Source organism: Ursus maritimus (genome assembly GCF_017311325.1).
Source record: "Ursus maritimus isolate PB19 chromosome X unlocalized genomic scaffold, ASM1731132v1 scaffold_X1, whole genome shotgun sequence".
NCBI lineage: Eukaryota > Metazoa > Chordata > Mammalia > Carnivora > Ursidae > Ursus > Ursus maritimus.
In genome coordinates this window covers 74,187,692-74,204,905 of record NW_024423319.1, presented here as the reverse complement: position 1 = coordinate 74,204,905, position 17,214 = coordinate 74,187,692, and the positions used below count along the sequence as shown (strand labels likewise).

The 17,214-nt window shown below is 45.3% G+C and overlaps 1 protein-coding gene across 2 annotated transcripts in view; it reads left to right on the top strand.

Annotated features, from left to right (window-relative positions):
- HDAC8 (histone deacetylase 8) overlaps nt 1-17,214 on the top strand; it is a 219,738-nt gene that overhangs the window by 174,612 nt on the left and 27,912 nt on the right. The window lies entirely within an intron of this gene.

Here is a 17,214-nt window from a genome sequence, read left to right as displayed (position 1 = left end):
TTCACACAAAAACTTATTTCACAGCAGCATTATTTGTAATAGCCAAAAAGTAGAAACAGCCCCAATATTCATCAACTGAAGAATCGATAAACAAATGTAAATCTATACAGTGGAATATTATTTAGCCATAAAAAGGAACGACGTACTGATACATGCTACAACATGGATGAATCTTGACAACATCATGTTAAGTGAAAGAAGCCAGACACAAAAGACATGTATATGATTCCATTTATATTGAATGTCCAGAATAGGCAAATCCATAGAGCTAGGAAGTAGATTAGTGATTGCTAGGGCCGAGGGGAAGGGAAAATGAATGCTTCGTGGGTACGGGTTGTTGTTTTTACTCTGGAGTGATGAAAACATTCTAGAATTAGTGGTGATGGTTGCACAATATTATAAACAGACTACTTGTGAATATCTGAATTGTGTATTCTGAAAGGGTGAATTATATCCTCGAGGGGAAAAAATAGGGGGATAGATTTGGCCTGTGGACCATAATTTGCCTGTTCTTGGTCTAAAGCGATGGTTTTTGGAGTCACACAGATCAGAGATAGAATCCTAATATTCAACCATGAGCTCTATGACCTTGGACAAGTGACTTAACAGGTTGAAGCCTCACTTTTCTTCTTTCTATAATGGGGATATGCACAGGACCTCCCTTATATTGTGTGAGGATAAAGTTAGGTCAAATGTAAACTACATGATAGCATTCTTTCCCTCAGGCCTAGCACTGGCTTGTGCTCAATGTACATGAATGAGTAAATAAAGCATTTAGCACAGTCACTGGCTCACAGTAATAAATAATAATAGCAAACCCTTATATTCCATTTATAAGCAAACCTTATATACCATATATACTGTATGCCACGTACTATTCTAAGTGCTTTGCAGAACTTTATCTTATTTTAATACATAGCGTTATCATCACCCCCATTTTCCAGATGAGAAAACTGAGGCACGGGTAGTGTAAGTAACCTACCCAAACCACACAGCTATCAAATGGTCATGCCAAAATTAAAACCCAGGTGGTCTGGCTCCAGAACCCTGAAATAAATGTTGAGTGTGAATATGATTATCATCATCATCACCATCATCATCAAGTTTGATTCATGTCCAAGTATACTGATCCCACTTCTCCTTATGGTGTCTGAGCACACACTAGCACTTCTTGTCCCCCAGCATTTGATATAAGGTAAGGATGCTTCCCAAGTCTCCAGTGTTCTGTTAGGAAGTGTATTCATTCTTTCATCCATCCATTCATTCGTGTATTCTTTAAGCATATAAGGATCCCTACTATGTTCTAGGCCCTGTGCTGTATAGATATAGAAAGACATACTCTCTATCCTCAAAGATCTCAAAGTCTAGTAGGGAAGAGAATTATAATCCAGGTGGCAAGTACTGCAGTAGAGATTCATGCAAGGGTGCCATGGAAGCAGAGAGGACCTAGGGGATAATGTGGATTTGGGTAGAAGGAAGGACCTCTGAAAGCTTCCTGGAAGAACTGGTACCTAGAGAAGAATGTGGATTAATCAGGTGTAGGAGGGGACAGTGAAGTCAAGTATGAGGTTAAAGTATAGGTACAGGCTGACAGGCCCGAGAGCCCTTGGTGAAACCCCAGGCACAGAGTCCAACATGACCAAAAGTCAGGCTGCAGGGGGACCTGGAAAAGCTTACAAGGATCTAAGTGCCATATGAGTTTGCTCCAGAGCAACTGCCCAGCATTCCTGATCCACCTTACCCAACATTATTTTTCTTTGCAACATTTTTCACCATCTGACATATATCCTTATTGTTTATGTACTATCTCTTCCCAATGGAATGTGAGCTCCCTGAGAGCAAGGACTTTGTTTTGTTCATTGCTCTATCTCCTTTGCCTACCATATGCACACGTTTGTATTGCCTGGCTATAGTAGGCACCCAATAAACATTCTTAAGTAAATGAATGAGTAAAATAAAATAAATAAACTAATGTCCTGGGAGCTGTAGGGAAGACAGAGACCATTAAGATCCAGGACCAACCCCCAGGAGCTTACAGGCTAGTGGATGACCTAACACACGGACATGAACACCCATCACACTGTCTCCTGTCTTCTTTCACCTCCTACCTTCTCTCCCAGAACTTTCAGACCATACCCTGACCATTCAGATTCCCTATTCCCTTGCCCACATTTCTCCACCCTTCCAAGACTTGACACTCCCTGACAGTGGCCCATGTTCCAACATACATTTGCCCACTCTCCTGGCTCTGCCCACCCAAAAATCTCATTCCTTATAGGTGCCTGCACCTGCCATGTCTGCTGTATGTTGTTAGCATGATCAAACCAATTTTCACTAATGTATGAATCCTGGCCAGAGTGGTCTAGGGTATGTGATTTTTTTAAAACATTTTGTTACGGAAACTTTCAAACATATACACAAACATATACACAGAGAGAAGAGGATAATGAACCCCTCATGTACCCGTCACCCAGCTTCAACAATTACCAACATTCTGCCATTCTTATTTCTTCCATTCCCCATTTTTCTTATTGCAGTATTTTAAAGCACATCCCCGGTACCATACCATTCCACAATCGCTGGCCTGTAAATATTTCAATATGTTTCTCCAACAAATAAGGACCTTTTGTTAACATAACTACAATACCAATATCAGACTCAACAAAATTAGTAATTCCTCAAGATCATCTGATACCAGTCACTGTTGAGTTTTACCCGATTGTCTCGAAAATACTTTCTGTATGGATTTGTTCAAATCGGGATCCAAACGTGGTCCACACATTAGGCATATACTTTTTAGGGTTAAGGTCACTTGGTAGAATTTCGGGCCTCATAGAAAAGTCAGGACTAATCAGCCCAAAGCCCCTCTGAACATCCCAGATTTCCTAACCCTACGAGCTTCAGGGTGGCCTCTCCCTGGCTTGGAGGAAGGAGCTAGTCATCCAAACCCCTCATCAGATCTTTGTTCCCCAATAAGGGATCTAGGGACCCATAACCTCAGAGTGGGATGGGGAGGGAAGAAAAAGGAGAATCAGAGAAATGCCTTGCAACTAGCCTTCTGCTCTACCTCCTGTCCAGACAACCCCAGCCCCCAGCCCCATCCTGACTGACCTGAGAAATATTTGGTTCAGCTGTGTAAATGTAATCATAATTACAGTCATTCCTGGGAGCTGCTTTCCATTATGCCTAATTACAGTACAGCACAATAATCATTATGTGGTATCATTAAAGATGTGTCAGATTGACTTTGTCACGAGTTTTATTTGATTTCCATTCAAAACTGCTCCAGTACGCACAGCCCTCAGAGCTTGTTGCTCCTGGTCCCTACCAGGGAGCAAGAGACCAGCTGTCAGCAAGCCAGCAGCTGAGCATCTCATCCAGTTCCATCCTGTCCCCTCCTGTCCCATGCTCTCTCCTCCCCTCCCCTCCCATGCCATCCCATGCCATCCCATCCTTTCCACTTCTGTGTGTACCGGTTCCGCTGCAGCCCAGGCCGAGGTGCCTGCCTGTCCTTCCTCTCTTCCCCTCCAAGGGCTGCACATCTGGGCTTGAGGCAGAATGATTCACACTTACAAACAGAAACAACCCAAACAACAAAACCCTGCAGGCTCTGCCAGCATCAACTGCTGCTTGCCCTGTCCACAGGGATCTCATTCAAGCTTCTTATTGACTCAAAGCATGCAACATCTTCATTATTCTCCCCATTTGGGGGACAGGGAATGTGAGATAAGCCAACGTGTCCAAAGTCCCCGAGTTCACCGTTAGCAGAACCAGGAGAACCAGAGGCTGTGGCTGTTGGGCTGGAGCTACTGTGGGAGCCAAGGCCAGGTCAGACTCTGTCCGATGGGCATTCCTCTCTGCTCATGGGTGCGTTTTCCATTTTCAAATGTACTAAATGATGCTGCTGGGCAACTTCCTGAGAAGCAAGCACATGAGAGCTGAGGGATGGGGGTGGGGCTCACATTTGCAGGCTGTGGGAACCAAGCTGATAGCCTGGACCAGGAGGCCTCCCAGGCCCTGGGACACTGTCAGGCTGCCTCTGCCAGCAGGTTTCTTGCTGCTTGCCAGCACCAAGGCAGTCACTAATCAGGTAAACCAGTGTGGAGGAAGCATGCATACCATATCAAATCTTTGCCTAACGAACATTCCCTCGGGGTCGTGTGCAGATCCAAGAAATGAATTCAGTGCATGTAGACTCAAATGCTCATTTGTTCAGCCAGCCTTGAATGAGGGCCATCTTTGTGCCCTGCTCTGTGCTAAGTAAAGCTACCATGGGCTTCTTGCTCCTGAGAGCTGCGCTCACAGCCTAAGTTTGGAAAAAGGGCACATAAACAAATGTGCCCGAGTGGGCCAGAGGGCTATAAAAGGCCTTGCGGAGGCACAGAGGAGGGAACAAGGAACTTCACCTAAGATGTTACATTTTGAGCTGGGTCTCGAAACCTGAGTAGAAATGGTCTAGGCTGAGAAGGGAGGGCCGGGCATCGTCTGCAAAAAGAACAGAGAGACAGGGAGATGCAACAGAGCATGAAGGAACCCAGGAGCCTTTTGCAGATGCAAGGTAAACAACTTGCCATTAATGTGTCTCGAGGCCTTAATAATTTCAAGTCAGACTTCCAGGTGGACCATCACTCTAGTTTACTGATTTGCCATGACCTTTGCTTCCCCACCCTGCTTTTGTGGCAGGCCTTTGGCTTTTTTGTAGTTCCTTTGCATTGAGTGTAAAAGCTGATGCTAAAATATGCCATTTCAATTTGTTCATTCTAAATTTTGCACCGATCACATTGGCCCCCCGAATGGTTCAACTGTATGCTCTAGGTTTCTCGGAGAGCAAAAGGCGGCCTTTTTTTCCCCTAGAGTCAAACCCAAGGAAGCAGGGCCTGCTGTGGGGAGGGATAGCACAAAATCTCTAAGGACACCTGGACTCCATGTGCTAGGCCTTTGCTGCCCCGTGTCTGTTCTCAACCAAATGGCCTGTTTGTTTAGCTGCTGACTGCCATCTTCATTAGCGGGACATTAAAATACTGTTGGTATGGGACACCTGGCTGTCTCAGTGGGAAGAGCATGCAACTCTTGATCTTGGGGTCGTGGGTTCGAGCCCCACATTGGATATAGAAATTACTAAAAAATAAATAAATAAACTTAAAAAAAAAAAACACGGTCGGTCTGAGTATGGCAAGGTAATGAATCGTCCTTGTGTGAACTCTCAAATAAACTGTTAGGGGACGAGCCACAGTGCGCCTTTATTAATCTGCCGGAGAGCATTAACCACATCTAGAGCACTGAAGTGCCCCAACAGCCACAAGTTACAGTTTTTCTAATGAAAGTGAACACCCCTCCATTTGTCTAGCCTCTAGAACTTTGCACAAAATTTCTTCCGTTGATCCTCGTCAACAACCCTTTAAAGTTGGCAGGGCAAAGATTTGTGTTCCCATTCTACCAATGTGGAGACTGAGTCTTGCGGGGTTAAGTGATTCCAAGCCGTTCCAGTGTTATTGCACACCAAGCTTTCAGTCACAGCGCTGGGAGCTTTCCTACCGCCCAGAGCTGCCTGCTGCTGAGCCAGCCTTTCACCCACATTGGGGCGGATGTGAGTGGAGGCAGCTCACTCATTCACGGGACAGCTGGCTGAGGTTAAGCACACAGTCCGTAGGCTCCTTGCACCGTTCACAGCACACTCTCCTTAAGAACGACCTCCGGATGTTTGCCGTGTTAGCGCCAAACTAGCACAGTAGAGAAAGAGCAACCTCAGGAAGCAAACAGCCCTCCGAGATATAAGTCATTTACTCCCTTCTTACCAGCAGGATCAGGTTCAACCTGCATAAATCTATTTTAGTGTATTTTAATTGCTTGTAAACTAAGTGTTTCCTGGATATGCCATTGACCATGAATAATTAGAATCATTTCAATGACTGGGTTTTCGAAAGTGAATGGGAGGGAGACAAAAAAAGGGGCTGCTCAGAAGGGAGAGTCATTTGTTAGAAGGCTGAGTGGGAGCATTGTCTCAGCCTTCTCCAGTTTTGTATTTTTCATGATGTCACTAGAGCCGCCTGTTTTTCAGCTACTCTGGCTGCCCTTCATTTTTTATGCATCTCTCGAGTTAAGTAATGCCAGCTGCTGACAACGACCGGGCCCAAGTGGCCACATGTCCGAGTCATTCATTCGCTCGGCAAAGATGTACGGAGCACCTACTATGCACCAGGCCCATACCACAGTTCAGGGATCAAGAAGAGAATAAGGCCCAGTTCCCAAGCTTCAGGAGAACACTGCCTAGATGGGAAGACAGGCATATAAATGAACAATTACACTCTAATGTGATAAGTGCTAGAATAGAGGGGTTCACAGTGAGCTGTGGGAATGGAGAGGAGGACCTTGCTCCATCTGGGGGAGTTGGGGCCGGTACAAGAGAGAAGCAACATTTAGCAAGGGCTCAAGGGAGGCAGAAGAGTCAACCAGATAAAGAGCAGTGGGGAGAGACACTACAGTTCAGTGTGGCTACAGTGTAGGGGCCATAACCTGGACCATAGTAGGAGATAAGACTGGAGAAGTCAGTGGCACCAGACTGTAAAGGCCTTTGTATGGCCTGCTTTAGAGTTTTGGACTTGGTCCTGCAGTCAGTGGGGAGCCAACCACGGTTTTTAGGCAAGGAGAATGACATGATCAGATCTGAATTTCTGACAGAAAACTCAAGGAGGGCGGGGAGACCGAGAAATCAGTCAGAGGCTGACTCAGAGAGCTCCGCTTTGCTTTGCCTTCCCTCCGGACTCCAGAGAGAAGCTTCTTGCCTGCACATCTCTTTGCCTGCACGTCTATTACGGCACTTACCACAAAAAGCGTTAGAATTAGTGTTTGCACAGCTGTCTCCCCATCTACTCCTTGAGGGCAGAGGCTAAGTCGCATTCATCTCTTTGTGCCCAGAACCTGATACACAGGAGTGCTCAGGAGATGTTGGTATCAAGCAAATGAGGGAACAAATGAATCAATCAGTTCTAAGCAAATACAGCCCGGATTTGCCCCCAAGTAACCACTGTGATGGATACATCAGAGATAAATCCTACTCTGATGTATCAAGTCCATCCATGACTTTTCCCCTGACTCTGCCAAGCCCATCATTGTTCATCACAAAGACAGGACGTACTATGCAGAGAAGACAAGAAAGTTGCTTACAGAGCTGTGCTGGTGCTGGTCATGACCCAGTACTCTGTTCTTTCTCATAAATTAATTTGTGATGATTTGTCTCAAATATATCTTCATTATCTTCATTCTGCTTCTTCTGCCTTTCTTACCTTCTCTCCCTTCCTATTTAAATCTTACTCATCCTGGGGCGCCTGGGTGGCACAGCGGTTAAGCGTCTGCCTTCGGCTCAGGGCGTGATCCCGGCATTCTGGGTTCGAGCCCCACATCAGGCTCCTCTGCTATGAGCCTGCTTCTTCCTCTCCCACTCCCCATGCTTGTGTTCCCTCTCTCGCTGGCTGTCTCTATCTCTGTTAAATAAATAAATAAAATCTTCAAAAAAAAATAAATAAATCGTACTCATCCTTCAAGGCCAATTCAGTTGTTTCCCATCTTCTCCGTGAAGTCTCATTACCCATCCCCCACACTCAGAGTTAAGAATTCCCGCTCGAGTTCCCATAGCTCAAGAGAAATGATTCACCTCTAACCTTCATCTCATTGTAGTTATTCCTGTAGCTGTCTGCCTTCTCTACTAGACTGTAAGCTCCTCAAGGCCAGGGATTGTCTGCTTCATCATTGTCTCCCCAGCACCTTCCACCTTGCATCCTACCTCAGCAGATAACCAGTGAGTGTTTTCAAACAATACCCAAAACGTATTGCTAGCTATCCGGCTGTCCCCTGAGAAGCAATGCCAGACTATGGCTTCTTGCACATGGTTAGATATGGGTTGGTTTTTTTTTTTCATCTGACAAATAGAGAGGAAAAGAATCATTTGTCATCAAACAATGAGAATACCTCATAAAGATAGAGATCCCCTAATCTCAATCCCTGAATCCCATATCATTTCAGGTATTTTGAAAGCAGAAAATCCAGTCCCTCTAAACAAAGCACAGGCACACTGACCCATTCGGGGTCATAGGTTCAAACCTTTGCTGAGGAGCTTATTGTACGACGGGACTCACCTATGGTGCTGAGTGAGCAAAAAGAGAAGATGAATGTTCTCTTTGGAAAGGCTTATACTGAATTTGCTCCACTTGGAACACGTTAAGCATCACGTACCAAGAATTCAAGTTTTCCAGGTAGAAACGTCCAGCAGACAGTTATAAATGTAAGCCAGAGGCTGGGGATAAACACTGGACCCAGAGATGTAGGGTCGCTGCATAAAAGTGATTAAAACAACAGCAAAGAGTGTAAGCTCTTGCAGAGAGAGAGAAAAAGTGGTAAGAGCACTACCCAGGGCACCTACCTTTAAGAGACAGGTGAAGGAAGATGACTCAGGGAAGGAGACTGAGAAGGAACAGGGAGAGAGGTGGTGATGAGAGAGAAGATAATGCCACACATGAGGGGGTAGTCGATGACATGTGCTGTGAGAGATCAAGCAGGATGAGCGATAACTGAAAAGAAGACATTAGCTTGGCAATTAGGAGGTCACTCTTGGTCTCCTAAAGGTGGGATAGCAAATATAAGGCACATATGAACACATCTCCCCAGCCCCCGTGCTGACACCATGTACCCCCATGAATTACATGACAAACTGATCATGGCATTTTCTTGATGAACCTAGACACAGCCTTAGAATCCTTTGCAACACTGTACCCCAAGCAGCATCTACCAATCAGAGTTGCCAACAAACTGAAATCTCTTTGTCACCCTTCTTCTAGAAAACAGTTCAGTGGAGGTGTGAGGAAGAAGACAGCCAGCAGTAGGTTAAAGTGTTTGAGAAATGAAGTGGTCAAGGTGGTGAAAAAAAGGGAAATTTTAAGAAGTTCGGCAGTGAAGGAATAGAGAGAGGGCAGTTGCTTGGAGTAGTATAAACATCAAGCCAAGGCAGCACTTACTAATCCTCCAGTAGAATCCATTTTCAAGGTCATCGTAGTACTTGTCCAGAGGCAAGCCAGGTAAAGCAATATCCCTATACTCTCCCATCTTCCATTCCCACCCTTGGCTTAAAGAAGAGTAAATGAAAAAAAAAAAAAGCTTCATGTGTAGGCTTGTTTCCAAAATATTCATTTGATTAACAGAGACATATGTTATAACCAAAGTTGGCCCTGCACATATTTCTGAAGAAGGAATTCTCTCTAATCGTGGAAATTTGAGGATCACCAGTGATGTGGGGAAGGTATTAGTCTTGGCCAGGACCCTTCTCCCAAACCCCTGAAACCACACCTGAAAGAAAACCTTGGCCTGCAGGGAGACCCCTGGTCGAGTGGCAGCCACCCTGTCCTTGGGTTTTCTGCCACGTCCTCTGTACCTCCTTTCTTCCCTCACCAGATGTACTCCATATTTATCTCTTCTCCTTTCTGTCACCTCTGTCCCCCTGCCTCTCTTTCCCACCACTTCCAATTTCTCATTCCCTCCTCCTCTCTTCCATTTTATTTTTTTAATCCCTTTCATTTGGGGGTATCCTTCCCTTCTTGATCTCTCTACTCACTTTCTGGTTTCAGGGTTTGTAGATACTGAATAAGCTCTTCGGAACACACTCATTCAGTCTCAAGGGGCATTTGTAAAGAAATCCAGTTTTACTACTGTCCATTACAGGCAGAACTCCTGTTTCTTTGCACAGTTGATAAGTCACAATAATAATAATAATAATAATAATAATAATAATAATATCATCTAGCATGAAGTAACATTTACTATGCTCCAGGCACTCTTCTAACTCTATAAGGTACATTCTGTTATTGTCCCCATTTTACAAACAAGAAAACCAAGACACAACAGTCCAGTAACTTGCCTAAGGTCATACAGCTAGTAAACAGTGGAACAAAAATTTAGGGCTCATCCCGTAATGCTCCAGAAATTTAACTTTTCAACTATGCTGATTGCTTTGTGGTGCAACGGAAAGCCCACTAGGCTGAAAGTCCGAAGCCATGGGTTCAAGTTCATATCTGTTACTCAGCACCTAATAGAACGCGCGCACACACACAAACTCACGCATATACAAATAACACACACACACAAATTACTGTGGATTGACCTTAGTGAATACATAATACACTAAAGGGCCATATGTGTATATGCGTTCACGAAACCGCTAAGTACTTTAGCTAATGAAATAAGACTAGTTAATACTGGACATATGCTTTGTTTAAATGTAATTGGTGTTCAAATAAGCTAACATTCCCCAGGTTTACCTGATTATTTTGCTTAATAAACTTTTTTCTATACCAACAGTTAAAATGCCATTAAAACATCTGAATAATGAAACTAAAAATTTCCATGACCTACTTCATTCAAACATTTCTTGGCAGTGGTATTTGAGCCTCACCATAAAACAGTTCTTAAGTGCTGACTCTGTGTCTAAGGGCTGACATGAGTACTGCAGGTGTTATACAGATATAGTCTAGATGGGATGCTCGTTTCCAGCTCCATGTTCACCATGGTAACATCTTACCTCCAATAGCCATATCTTCCCGACCTCCCTCGGTCATACTCCAGACACTCCTACTTCCCCATCCCCTGCCTACAAGCAATTGCCTTTGATGTGCTGCTTCCTGCCAGTTCAGTCCAGCAACTGATGGGGTTATTATTTTTGTTTGTTTGTGTTATAAAGCCATGGCAATAAAATTTACTCCTAATAATACCACCGCAATTTTATGTTCTTAAAATGTACCATAAATGATACATATAATAGCTGAATTTCCTGTAAACAAAAATGTTTTTTTCTGGGGAAAGGAGAGCTTTTTTGTTTCCATCATGGTTGGGCCAAGGTTCTTTGATGGAGTAATTGGTGACATAGGAAAGACTGAGAAGCATCATGCAAGAGCATATTATGGTTCAAAGCACTGGTGCTGTGTTATTCCGGTTGTGATGAGTTCTGTTCACAGAGCAATTCAGGACAAGAAATGCTCTTCCTGGTTAGGAAATAACAAACTAAAACTCCTAAAATAACAAACCTGCAGCACAGTCACCAGCTAACATCCCCAAATGAAAGCAGAATAAAGCCTCAGGGACCTGCAAGAGGGACTGGCACCGACCTTGGGCTTACCCTGGTGGAATCAAGTCTAAGTTTTAGGAAAAGGTAAACCTTGAGTTAACAATAAAAAATTTGAGAGCTACTTGGAGTACCATAAAAAGAGGGCTGCCTAGAAGCAGTATCACTCTATCCTCCTCCTGATTAGGAGAGAGGAACACTAGGTGAGCCCCAGAAGCATATTGCCAGCATGGCAAATGTATTCCTTTAAACATCTTCCTCATGCTGAATCTCATCCCTAAGACTGTGAGATTTCACTTTCCTGTTCCTTTTCTTCCTCTCTGGCTGCTCTCTTTCTGCCTATTCACTAGATCTTTTGATCCCCTTACCACCTGACCTCACTTCCATACACCACCATCACATCTTCAGCTGCCTGCTAGACATAGTGACCCAGATTCCCTCCTGTAATCTCAAACCCCGCTAAACCCAATCCCAACACCTTCCCTTAGCCACACTAGCTCTTCCTGCTAATTTACCCCAGCGCTGTCAGTGGCACGGGAATTCTCCCACTTTGCCAGACTCAAAACCTAGGAGGCAGCATTGACTTCTCCCTTCTCTCCTTTCCTCCCCAGCCAGTGAATTACCAAAGTCCTGGTGACTCTACCTTTACAATGTCTCTTTCCCATTCTCTCCATCTCCACAGCAATCACCCTTGTTCAAGCCCTTGTTATCTCTCTCTTGAACTATTGCAAAAGCCTCCACACTGGTCAGCCAGCCTTGCTATGCTTGCTCCCACGTTTCCTAAGGCACAGATCTAATCCTCAGGCTGCCCCAGTGCCTGTCACGGCAAGTCCTGTCTCCTCAACCTGGGATTCAGGCCTCCTCCCCTGCTCTCCTTTACCAACTTCAGCTAACTTTATAGTACTTGCTGGTCCCCAGATTTGTCCAGCCTTCTCTTGCCTCCACTGACTACCTCCCAACCTACCCCATTCCTGCCTGTTTGCAATCACCCTGTCTTTCAAGACCCTAATTCTCTCTACTGGATGCTAACCTTCTCAGAATCCCAGAGACCTTTTATATCCTCCATTCGAGAACCATGAATTGAGCACCTATTCTTTTCCAGGCCCTGTGCTGGGAGCTGTAGGTAAGATAAATATGAATAAAACACTATTCTTCACTTGTGGAGCTCTGGAGCCAGAAAGACAAACATAACTAATTCTAAATCCCGATCAGGCTGCCTCTGACTCCCATCCTATAGGCCCTTCTCCTCAGCCTGTAAATATACTTGAGAACTTCCCATCTTAAATCACCCACCCTACCTCAACCCCACCCCTCTGTCAAACTCCTAAAATAAAAAGTGTATTCGTACCATTATTCTCATCTCCACTTCCTCCTGTTCTGACTTTCCAGTCCTTGTCCACACCCTCCACTGACTTGGCTACAGCAAAGCTCTCCTTCCCATGGACATATCGGAAGACTGCCCTCTTCACTTAATCTCTCTGTAGTATCTCAAATTGTTGCCAGAACTGTTTCCATTCCCTCTGTCCACCTCTGAAGTATTGGCTGTTCCCCCCGATCCTTTCCTTGCCTCTCTTCCCTTCTCTCTGTAGCAAGCCTCCCCTGCCAGCCAAGGCAGTTCCTTGGCAATTCTCGTCCAGTTCTTTCATGTCACTGACGACTCCCAAATCTCTTCACACATATCCTATAGCATAGGCCCAACCTCTCTCCTAGATACCAGAGCGCCATATCATTAGGATCCTGACCCTCGAAATGCTTCTTGCTGAACTCCCCACACATACATACACCTTACCTCGAGCCCCTGTCCTCTGCCTGGACTCCTCATCTCGTTAATGCGTCTCCCACACAGTCAGAAATCCTTGACTCTCTCTTCTTCCTTACTTTCCACATCCACTTCATTGTTTAGTCTTATTAATGATATCTTTTCAGTTTTTCAATCTCTCCATTCCTCCCACAACTGTTATGGTTCCAACCCAGATATCACTCATTATGGCTTTAGCACCAGCCTTCTCACTGGTCTCCCCTCGGATGCTCTTCCATTCTCCACACTGTAGCCAATGAGTCTTCTAAAGGACACAGCTGACCTATCCATTTCTTCATTTATAAGCTCCCCAAGTCTTCATTTCCGTATCCCGCAAATAGTTATTTACCAACTGTTTCGGGAACTGGCAATCCAGCGGGGAGCAAAACAATGTTCTGCCCTCATGAGCCTTCTAGTCTGGAATAAGGCCAAATGCCTGAGTGTGGGGAGGGGGCAGCACCCACTGTGAAACTCATGCCTGCCTCCCCAGCCTCGTGTCCTAATTCTCCTTACACCCTACCCTCAAGCCATATCAAATCAACTTCAATGCCTAAAATGTGCTGTTCTGTTCCACACTCCCTGCCTTTGCCCAGGCTCTCTTGGGAATGCCTCCCTCCCAATGACCATACCCTATTTGCAGACCCCCCCCCCAACACACACACAATCACTTCTTCTGAAGTAATTTAGAAGCTCCTCTGGGTAGTGCTGACCTCCAGAATGACCTGGGTTCAAATCTCAGCACTACACATGCTGTGTGACCTCTGTTATCTGACTATTCTGCACTTCAAATCTTCATCTTAAAATGGAAATAATTACAGTACCTCCGTAGGGGTTGGTTGTGAGAACTAAGTTAGTCAATCCATAAAAAGTGCTGAGACACTTTAGGTGCCTGACACACATAAGCCTTCAATAAATGTTTTTTATTACTTTTATCTTTAGTATTATTGTTGTACCTCTCATCACACTGTTCTATAATAATTCTTCCGACTAAATATGTCTTACTGTCTTTGTAACCCATGAACTTACTTCGTCAGCCACATAGTAGGTACTTAATAAATGTTGAAGGAAGGATAAAAGGATTGGTGGCTCCAGGTCTGTGGCTTGGTTTCCTGTGCCCAAATTGGACTATGAAGGAATAAAAACAAATCTAAGACTTCTTCTGAATATCTTCTTGACCAAATATCTAAGTGTACACTGTTCACATTGTGTGGGCAAGAGCTGGAAAGGAGTGACCAAGAAAAGGGCCTTGAGCTGGGCTGACCTGAATGAGAACTGAGCTATTTCATTTCTTTATTCATTGACTCTTGGGTCAAGAAAGGACCAACTACCCTAAAGTCGCCATTGCCTTCAGTTCTCAGCCCCACTTCATACTTTCCATTTGCCTCCTTTCCACTACTGTGTTCCCCTCAAAAATGTATAAACTGAAACTCAGAAAGCAAAAGGAGTGCTGAGGGAAAAGGGGAAGGGGTGGAGAAGGGTTAGCACCTCCCTCCTTCCTTTGCTGAGATCAAAGCCAGCGTTTTGACTGGGAGGCCAGCTGGCCTCTTTCATCCCCGCTCCACCTGTCTGGGAATGGGATTGCTGCTTGCCCATTTCCTTTCCTCTTCTGGGCTGCAGGGCAGTTTCAGGGTGGGGCCTCAAGCTATTTCTAGTGCTGGCCAAATCCCTCCACCCCAATATCTCCTTGGCCTTATGTGATCAGATTTCCTTTCCACCTCTCCAGTAACAAGTGGCAGGAGCATAGGGCAGGAAACTGTGAGAGAAGTCAGTTTCTCAACAGGCCCTAGGCGGAGCTAACGGTTTGGGCAAGTAGAGAGGATACTTGGGCTGCTGGGCTTTGTCCAGCAGGAGAAACAGGTTCTTCTTTCCGCATAGCCACCCCAAGTACTTGGCCCAACGTCCCCCAGGGCATGGGTGAGGCACCAGTTAGGCCAGGGCCTCTTGCCTTGGGAGAAGAGAATTCACATTTACTGAAGTCCTACTATGTTCTGGGCCCTGTGCTAGGCCCTTTTGTCTATATCATCTCAGTGGTTTTGAACAACCCAGCCAGGTCAGCATTTATGATCGTCCTGCTGGTAGCAATGACAAAAGAGAGATTAAGCAGCTCGCCTGAGGCACATGACTAAATCCTGATAGAACATCCAGCTCTGTCTGACTCTAAAGCCAGTGCTCTTTCCACCTCATCATGCCGCCTCAAGAGTCCAGAAAAGCTGTTAATGCTATGAGTTGGCTCTTTGCATTATTCCACGGAATTAAATGAACAGCAAGCTAAATCTTTTGTGAATGAATTTCATTCAACATAACTTTAAAATAAGGGTTTAAGGAGAACCTTTGATGACTTGAGTTCAATTCTACAAAGAATGTGACAGAAGTTTCTGCCTCTGCAGAGTTCATAGTCTAGTAGAAAAGAGTTAACAAGTGCCAAAATGAAAGCATAATACAACACAGAAACAGAGAAACGCCATGAGAGAGACAGAAGGGGGAGTAGGGCAACACCTTTGCCGTAGATATAAGCCTCTGCCTTCCGGCTGCCCGTCACTTCCCTCAGCCCCAAACAGAGCCTCCTAAGGCTGGGACCAGCCAGCTACCATGTCGAAGTGGATCACAAAACTGGGACTTTCTTAAATCATCTGTGGCCCCTCACCTAAGCAGAACCTGGGAATACTGTGTCATTGGCAAAGGTGGAGAGATGTTTAGGAACCCAGACTTGGTTATTACCTGCAGCCGGCCTGCCTTGGCAAAGAATGGGTCATTCATGGGTTAGTTAAAGCCAGGTGCTAACACAGCCAGATCAAGAGGCTCAGGCCCAGTCAGACTGAGTTCTGTTACATAGGAGTCAGTTGTGGCCCCAGCTGCCCGTCTCGCACGTTGTAGGCATTCGCAAATGCGGACGTACTGTTTCCAACCCTCGGCCCCAAACAGACAGCTCACAACATGTCTTGCTGACAGAGGATCAGCAGAGATCTTCTGCCTTCAGAGATGGAGGCAGAACATTCCCTCCTCCTGCATCTCAGTGAGGCACCCCGCCTCTGATGTTTATAGCACTTTGATGCGAGGGGTGTGGGTCCTCTCCCAGAGTGGCTACTTCATTGCAGCTGCCTTTCTTCTACTGCTCTCTCTAAACCCGTCTTTTCATACCTGTGAAATGAACGTACTACTTGACACCCTCTGGAGGAAAAGAGGTCACCTAAGGAGACAGGGCAACACCTGTTGGAAGCCTTCTCTTCCAGAGCCAAGCCCACAAGATCCTCGAACTTGGACTGAGGGGCCCTCCTTAACTCAAAATACAAACCCCTTAGAGATCATTCCACAACCTCTCCCATGGTGCCAGATATACATCCAGACTCTTAACAAGGATAATCTGGTGGCAGTGGCAATAACCCTGGGCTTCTCTGAATGACACCAAATTCAGGACACATATCCAGATCCCTTTTTTCATGCACTCTCTACCATTTTTCCCATGGAATTTGAATCCCCCTGTTTTACTTACTGCCTAACAATATCACTATTGAAAGCACATAATGTTAAGGACCATATGCTCTCTCTCCAGAGAGTATGCACAAATACTATTTCTGTTAAAAACTAAACAGAAATAGTAGTTTTGCATACTTCCCATTCAAGGTCTTATCCCAATTGAATGATTCCCTTTGTCGTGGAGTGTTTTTCCCCAAGCAGGCCCTAATAGAGAAGCTGAATCAGATATTGTGACTTACCAGAGGTCATAAGGAATCATCTAGTGAGCTAGAAATAGAATCAAAAAACCTTTATTTTGATCCCCTGAATTTAAAAAACAAATAAACTCGACTACAGAGAAAGAAAACCTGGAGAAATAGGCTTGCTTGACGTTGCCGGGTCAGGGTGTTCAGGGCAATCAAAACGAGCAGGCAACTGCCACAGTCTGTGAGGATCAAGGAGGTGAGTAAGACATAGGGGCTGCCTGCCCTCAAGGAGCTGACAATGCAGTGCAGGGAGATCAGGTCACTGTTGAAAAATCTCTATCCAGTGCAGAATGTGCTTATGAAGACCCAGTGTATCCCAGCGGAGGTCTTGCCCATCCTCAACGTCCCCCAGCAGCCAGCACAGTGACCCACGTGTGATAGGCAGGCAGCACTGTTTGTTGAACAGGGGCCAAAAAAAAGGTACCAACAGAACACTCTGGGGGTTGGTGGAAAATAAGGGACAGCTTTGTGAAGGAGGTGACATTTGAGCTGTGCCTGGAAGGATGGGGAGGTTTTTCACAGGCAGCAGGAATTGAGGGGAGGGCCTTTGCAGCGTGAACAAAGAGCAATGGCAAAGATCCTGGGGGGGGGGG